This window comes from Ambystoma mexicanum, chromosome 4p (assembly GCF_040938575.1).
Source record: "Ambystoma mexicanum isolate Mex_15411 chromosome 4p, UKY_AmexF1_1, whole genome shotgun sequence".
Lineage (NCBI taxonomy): Eukaryota > Metazoa > Chordata > Amphibia > Caudata > Ambystomatidae > Ambystoma > Ambystoma mexicanum.
The window spans coordinates 403547472-403554482 of record NC_090927.1 but is presented as its reverse complement, the minus strand read 5'-3'; the positions used below and the strand labels follow the sequence as shown (position 1 = coordinate 403554482).

Genomic DNA, 7011 nt, shown 5'->3' with positions numbered 1-7011 from the left:
ACTGGCATTCGATGCCTGTCTCCACCCATTTAAGTTTGAGAATATGTTGAGATTGTTTTGCCCCCGAAACAAAAGTTGGGGTTATCCAACTGACACCTATCCTATGGGAAACTTTGGGGGAAATCAGCTACTAGATGGTTTGATTAGTCATTCTCCCCTATACCCAGGTCGGATAACTGATTTGCATATCAGGACCACTAAGGACATGCCCAGGCATAGTTCACCATTTTTCAGGTCCTATAACACATGTTCCTGCTCACCTCCCTGACAGAGCGACCGGCATGGGCCGGCGGTGTGCCCACCGCAGTGCTTCTATTGGATTCCACATCACCTAGCGTGCGCCGGACCTCACCTTCATTGTGCCACAGGTTTGTTTTGTTGGCCCTGTAACTCACGTACATGTTAGACTCCTTGGTACAAGTTTCAAGGCAGGCCGGGTGGGTAGACATCTCCGCAGACCCCTAGCACCCTTCGTGGGCCGCCTGCCCACTCGTGCAACATGGTCGCCCTGCACCCCATAGCCACCCCGGCGATCTCCGAAATGCTGGAATGGTTGCCAGACAAGGGCACAGCAGTGGTCAATCTCTCTTGGCTCTGCAGACATGGCAAAACTGCAGCTGGGGGCTGTAACACTCTCCACTAGAGCATACAGTCACCATTTGCTCCCCGGGGCCTACCCAAACAACCCGGAGCTGTTTGTGGTGCAACGCCACAGAGGAAATGTGCCCTGTGGGGGCCGGTTGTGCCTGAGTGGTGGTCCCATGAGGGCATACCCTATTGCAGGCAGCCAACCTGCCCACTGTGTTGAATCCTCCAGGCAGCCTGCACGGGACCCACCCGTTTACCTCTTGACGGTTTCTCACCTTCTTGAACTGTCTCTTCAAAGTTATTTTCCACTTTCCCTTACAGTACTTGTTGGCTATCAGTCTCGTGCCCTTTTTTAGCCTTATGTGGAGTCTACCACCTGCTTTGGGCTAAATTCCCAAGCAATCTGACTCTGAGAAGACCCGATCTCGGCATGCCAGGGCCGCTACCGGCCTAACATCATCCGCATGGTGGCTTCGATCAGAAGGGGCTGGGCCCCCAGAGTGGCACCAGGGAGTCGGTCTTCTGTGCGCCACATTTGCTGCGCCCTCTGCTGGACATTTGATGGTGGATTGTTCCCTCATCACCAACCCTTGCAGAGGGAATCCTGGTTAGTTTTTGTCCTCTGCTTGATCAGATGCTTATATTCAGCTGGTTGCTTTGTGATCTGAGGTTGCAGGCAGGGAGCCGAAGCTCATTCAGCCGGTCCGGGGTTGTTGGGGGATTGCTCCAGTCCTGCACCTCTGGTGCAGTTGAGTCTGCACTGTCCCGATCTACACCAAAACCCACCTGGAAAGAGGTTGCCTGACAGACATAGTTGTGAGGCCTCTGCCCCAGATCGTGGGACACCACAGACAGCCACACACAGCACAGCCAGCTTCCCCCAGTGTAGGGGAAGGTGCATCAGGTTTTTAGGCTGCCGCCACCACCACCAGTGCATGTCAAGCTCCTGGTCTTCCTTAACCCACAAGGGGAGAACTGGGAGGGCAGGACACACCAGCAACAAGCCTCCATTCCAGGTCCAAGGATTCTGCGATAGTGCTTATCGGGGTCTTACCTTAGGGGGATGAAGGGAATGCTGTCCCTGCGATTGCCCCAGTCATGCTGCGGGGATGGTCCCAGTGCAATTGACATTCAAGCAATCCTCAGAAAGGCATAACACTAGGAGGAACCCAGTACTACAAGGTGCGTTCAAAGTGTCAATGATCAATGTACCCTGCAATTAACACTAATTCTCATAGCTATCTGTGTTCATCATCGACGTGCGAGCCGAGTAATCCACAGGCAAGAGTCACAGGCAACTTATATTTTTCTAGACATTGGCCCAAACTTTCAGTTGTAGGAGAAGCTGGGGGTAGGCAGAGCTGCCCTTCCCGCCTGGGCAGTGAGATGGTCTGGTGCCGCTTCTAGCTTCACCACTCGGGAGTCAGCCAAAACCATCAGGGGTTTTTAACAAATGGGTTAAATGTGCTCAGCCCAGGAAGCCCTCACACCGTCTTTTGTGGCAGTGCAAGGGGGATTATCATGGCGAAGGAGGTAGGCGGCTGCGCCGCTAGGCCACCTGCCAAATCCGCTCATCCCCTGACAATGACATTATGCTCCCCTTTCGGGAGGACAGAGAACAGGGCCAAAGGCAGCAGGGGACTTGGTGGGACTGCTAGAGACTTCAAACCCCAGCGCAGCTGCACAGGGCTGAGCTTCAGGTACTTGAACCTGAGGGAGGTCACCTTCTGCACCTGTAAGTCTGGCCATCGTTCACCCACAGCAGTGGGTGGCGGAACCTCACTGCCAGCCCATTGAGTATCACTCAGAGCGCGATGGGCAAGTGTGCATCCGTCCACCTCAGAAAGCTTCCTCCAAGAACAGCCAGGTGTCCCTTGGCTCTGTGCTACACCCACTCGAGACTTTCCTTTTGACTGTACGTCCACTGCCAACACCCACCCACCCACTGGCAGGTCGGATACAGGAGCGCCTGCCCAGCACAGCAGCAGAGGGTCCGGCATGGAGTTGAGGGGGGGTGCTCAGGGCACCCTCTCCAGTGCATGGCTGGGGATGTCCTGGCAGGTAAACCAAACCCTGCTAGACACCCCCACCTTCCATCTTCTGGGTCACGGACCCCGCTGGTGGAAAGGATGGATCCTGCTCCCGGTGCCTAGTGCCCCATGTGCCATGGACCCCTCCGCAGGCTGGACTGTAATGTGAGGGGCACCCAGAGCTTTGGGTGGGCACATCTTGGACACAACCAAGGTCAGGCCCGCGGCTTTCCCTCCAGCTGCTCCTCCCTTAATGATTCTTCTGCAGGTTCACCTACGGAAACTTGTTACAAATTTTAGTTCTTCTAGGTAGTCAAGTTTGATCGTCTTCTCTGTGCTCTGCCAGGGACATTGTCGACCCCGGTGGGGCTGATCCGAGGACCTCACTAAAACGTTCCAGTCAGTAGGAGTGACGGGCTATGTGTACAAAGTGCAGGAACTTAATCAACGCAAGCTTATGAACCACAGTTACTGGGAATTCCTTATTCATGGGAAAAAATTGCAGTACCTAAATCCTTTCACAAACAGGGTTTAGCAGGTTACCCTGTTAGTAAAGAGTAGTGTGAGTGGTCACAAATGAGAGGCAGACAGAAATATGTAATATTTTCAACATCAGCCATTTTTATTAAAATAAAAGTGTTGGATAAAGACCTTTCTGTCCCTATTCTAGAGAGTTTCCCTACTTAGGAAACTAAAACTAAAGATCGGTCTCTGTCTCATCGTCAAACATATAAACTGTCCTTGTGTTCAAAACATACTACTCTGACACACTAAAAATGAACAAGTAAGAGTGTAAGGAAAGTGTCTCTGATGTAAGTTTGGTAAAAAGTGTTCAAAAAGCAGGTAGTTAAATCCAACAAAAAAATCCTTGGATCCAGAGAGTGGTTCCCTACCACTGGATGTTTCAGATAGAATGGAAAGTGTCTCTTTCAAATAATACTCCTTAAGGATGACAAATGGTTCTTTTTCAAACAACTGTTCTTTGAGAATGGCAAGAGTGTCTATTTCACATGACAGTTCCTTAACTATGGCAAAAGTGTCTCTTTCACAGGACATTTCCTTAAGGATGACAAAAGTGTCTCTGGTATGCTTCGTTACCATCTACTTTGAAAAATGAATGAGTTTCTTCATACAACTTTTACTGGACACCCTGGTATACTCCTCTGCCAGGAATCCTTTTTCTGAGTCCCACAGATTTCCTGGTATACTCTCCTGCCAGGTATCTTTCGACTCCTGATGCAACTCCATTAGATCTACTGTTATACTCTGCTGCCAGAAATCCCTTTCTTCTATGTCTTACAGATCCCCTGGTATACTCTCCTGCCAGGTATCTTGCCTCCCAATGTTCACTGCTGAATGTTTTCCTTTTCACCAGCATTTCTTCTTAAATTCATTGTTCGTTAATTCAGCACAGTTGTACTACTTTTCTGTGCTCTACTTCATTGGCTTTAAGTACTACTTGTTCCAACCTTCCCCACCCTGACATCTCATGTATGGAAACCTGTTCAAGTTTTGCCTTTTCATATTATTATTAGTACTCATTTGCTTAGGGTAATGCTTGCTTCAGCTTTCCTCATTCTGACATCTCATGTATGAAGATTTGTGTACAATCTGTCTTTGTATTTCACTTGGTCGGTATTCAAATATCCCTAATTGTTGACATGCCGGTCGGCATCCTCCGGGGTCTCCAAAGGCTTTAGGTGGACTCACTGGTATACTGAAGCATCCTGACCCTGCTGCAGTGAAGCACCCACTTTGAACTGACTTTCTCGCACTGCAGAACTCTTTCTAGCTTCCCGGACAGCTTAGCTTTCACCCGCCAGCACATCCGCTGCTTCTCTGCATAACTGTGTTCCCGACAGCTCTGCCACTGCTGACAGCGGCTCAACAACACTCTCTCTGTGTCCGTGGTGTCCCTTCAGGTCTTGCACCACACTGGTAAGTGAAGCTTGTGAGCAGGGGCGTAGAAGCACATGCTTCTCTCAGCACGGTCCTTCCCTGTACTGCTGTCTGCCTCGACTCTGCTTCTCTTGTCTCTGGCCCTGCTTCCTTCTTCTCTTGTTCCCTTGATCTGGATGCGGATACCATCTTTAAATGTATCTCTCACTTGGGCCTCCTTAAAACAATTAGTCTGCATGTTTGATTTTGTGTTTCTTCTGTTCTGCATTAACTCCTTTCTCCTCTTTTTCGTCTCAGTACCTAAGGTTTTCTTGGAATCGGAGTCCACATTATTTCTATGTTTTCCAATGTGATATTGTTCAGAATGTCTGTTCAGATAACCATTAGAGACAAGAGATTCTAAATGTGTGTTATGAGTGTATGAGGTATGAATCATGTTTTGCTTAAAGTGATTTTCGAGAAGGGTTTTTTGGAGTTTGCTGCAGTAAGGACTTGTATAGTGACAACAAGCCATCAAGTATTTCGGAATGATGAAGTCTTCTTCTCTTGGAAGGGAAGAATACTGCATCTCCCACATGATCCTACCTCGTAATACCACCCCAGGGTCAGGATTAGGTATCTGCTGCTGTCCCATGACCACATGGGAGGAGATCTTTGTCAGGCATTCAGTGATGACTCCATAGGATTCATAACAGTAGACACATGCTGATCCGTTCAGTGTAACATGCGTGCAGTCCCGGGTTTCTAAGGGAATCACTGACATGTTATTGCTTGATCTCCTGTGGCTAAACATCACTTGTCCCTCTAAGAAGTTGTATGCCCGTCCGCTGGGGTCCATGTAACTTATTAGCATGGAGGAGTCATGTTAGTCATCGGTATTAAACAGACAAATCGCTACACCAACTTAGAATGCCCATGCACCACCACCCACAGAATCGTGAAAGAGCTATATATCTGTCAATCCTTCCTGTGTCGGAGCCGGGGGAGGTTTTTTGTGTTGAGTCTCAGGTTCCACTCCTTGTTGTGCCCTTTCATCAAGTCCTTTTAGTTTCAGCTTTGCAACCATAAGCCCCCTGGAGCCCAAAGACTTACCTGAAGTTTTTCGATGGATCATGGTAAAAACACTGTCATATCGCTAGTCGCCATTGCTTATAGTCAGAACTACGACGGTCCAAGAATCTCACCTCTAGCAGCACAATACGAAAGCCCCTGGCCATAGCCCCAGTTCCGAAAACCAACAAAATAGAACAAGAGTCATCATTCCTAGCTGAAGTATTCAGGCGACCGGCCTGCTTTGAACATTCTAATGTTTTCAAAGTAAATGCTTCGGGCCCACAGGACACTCAGTCAATAGCATCAGGGGACCAGCGAAAGGCCAGGGTTTGGACCAACGGTAGCTCGCGGCAGACTGCCAGCTCGATCCCACAATATAACTGCAAGTTTTGTAATGGCAGCAACTTTAATATATGCTATTGGAGCTGGTATTACAGAGGCTGCTGGCACCAGACTTGCCCTCCAATGGATCTTCGTTAAAGGATTTAAAGTGTACTCATTCAAATTACAAGGCCTCGAAAGAGTCCTGTATTGTTATATTTCATCCATTTCTCCACAAGTCAGGAATGGGTAACTGTCATGATACCCGCTCCTGGGGAGCCGGTTCAAGCCCTGCGTCCCCGAAAGCAGACATCCTGTCCCCAAGGACGGACCCAGCAACCCCATATAGGGGCCCTTTGGACAGTGTCCTGGTGCCTGTGGCGCCAGGCTCATAAAAGACATCAGTCCTGGCGCCATAGGTGCCAGGCTCATTATGGGAGTGCTTGGGTGCACTTACCTGGTGCAGACCATGCTGCAGGATCCCGGCCTCCTTGAGGCCTGAAAGGAACTACTTTACTTGTGGGACTAATTTACCATCCGGGCGTGGTCGGGGAAGGATACATACCTGATTGGTGGAAGGATACATACCTGGAACTTCTTCCAAGGCTATTTAAACCCCACCCGAACAGCCACACGTGCTTCACGTTGTTCTCCATCTAGCAGCTGGACGCTCACCGTGTCTGCTCCTGCATCCTGACTTCTGCCACGCCTGCCAGCATCCTGGATCACCTGCAAAGGAAGAGAAGAAGAGAACAGAAGAAGGAAAAGTCCTTACCTGCTAAATCCGCATCCCAGAGACATCTCGCCGACAATCCTGAAAAGGAAGACTTTAATTTAAAAGCTCATTGTGTCGATCGTTGCAGCGCAGCATTCCACTCACCTTTACAGGGCGCCTCCATGTTCAGCAGCGATCATCCGGATTCGCAGTCACGCCCCAGCGCCTAGGGAGAAAAAGACCAGAACAAAAGGTGAGAGAGAGAAGGGAATAAGGAAAGCTAAATCTCCATGTTAAGACTTACCTGTTGATTCATTCCCTCTTCATTTCGGGTCCGCGCCGCATCCTGGCATTTCCGGACCCCGGCCCCTAAGGGGAAAAAGAGACATCAGCATTAATGAGCGA

General features: G+C 49.5%; 1 pseudogene; it reads right to left on the bottom strand.

The window, feature by feature from the left end:
- Positions 1–1724: 1724 nt before the first annotated feature.
- LOC138459970 (5.8S ribosomal RNA) lies at positions 1725–1878 on the bottom strand (annotated as a pseudogene).
- Between the last annotated feature and the right edge of the window lie 5133 nt (positions 1879–7011).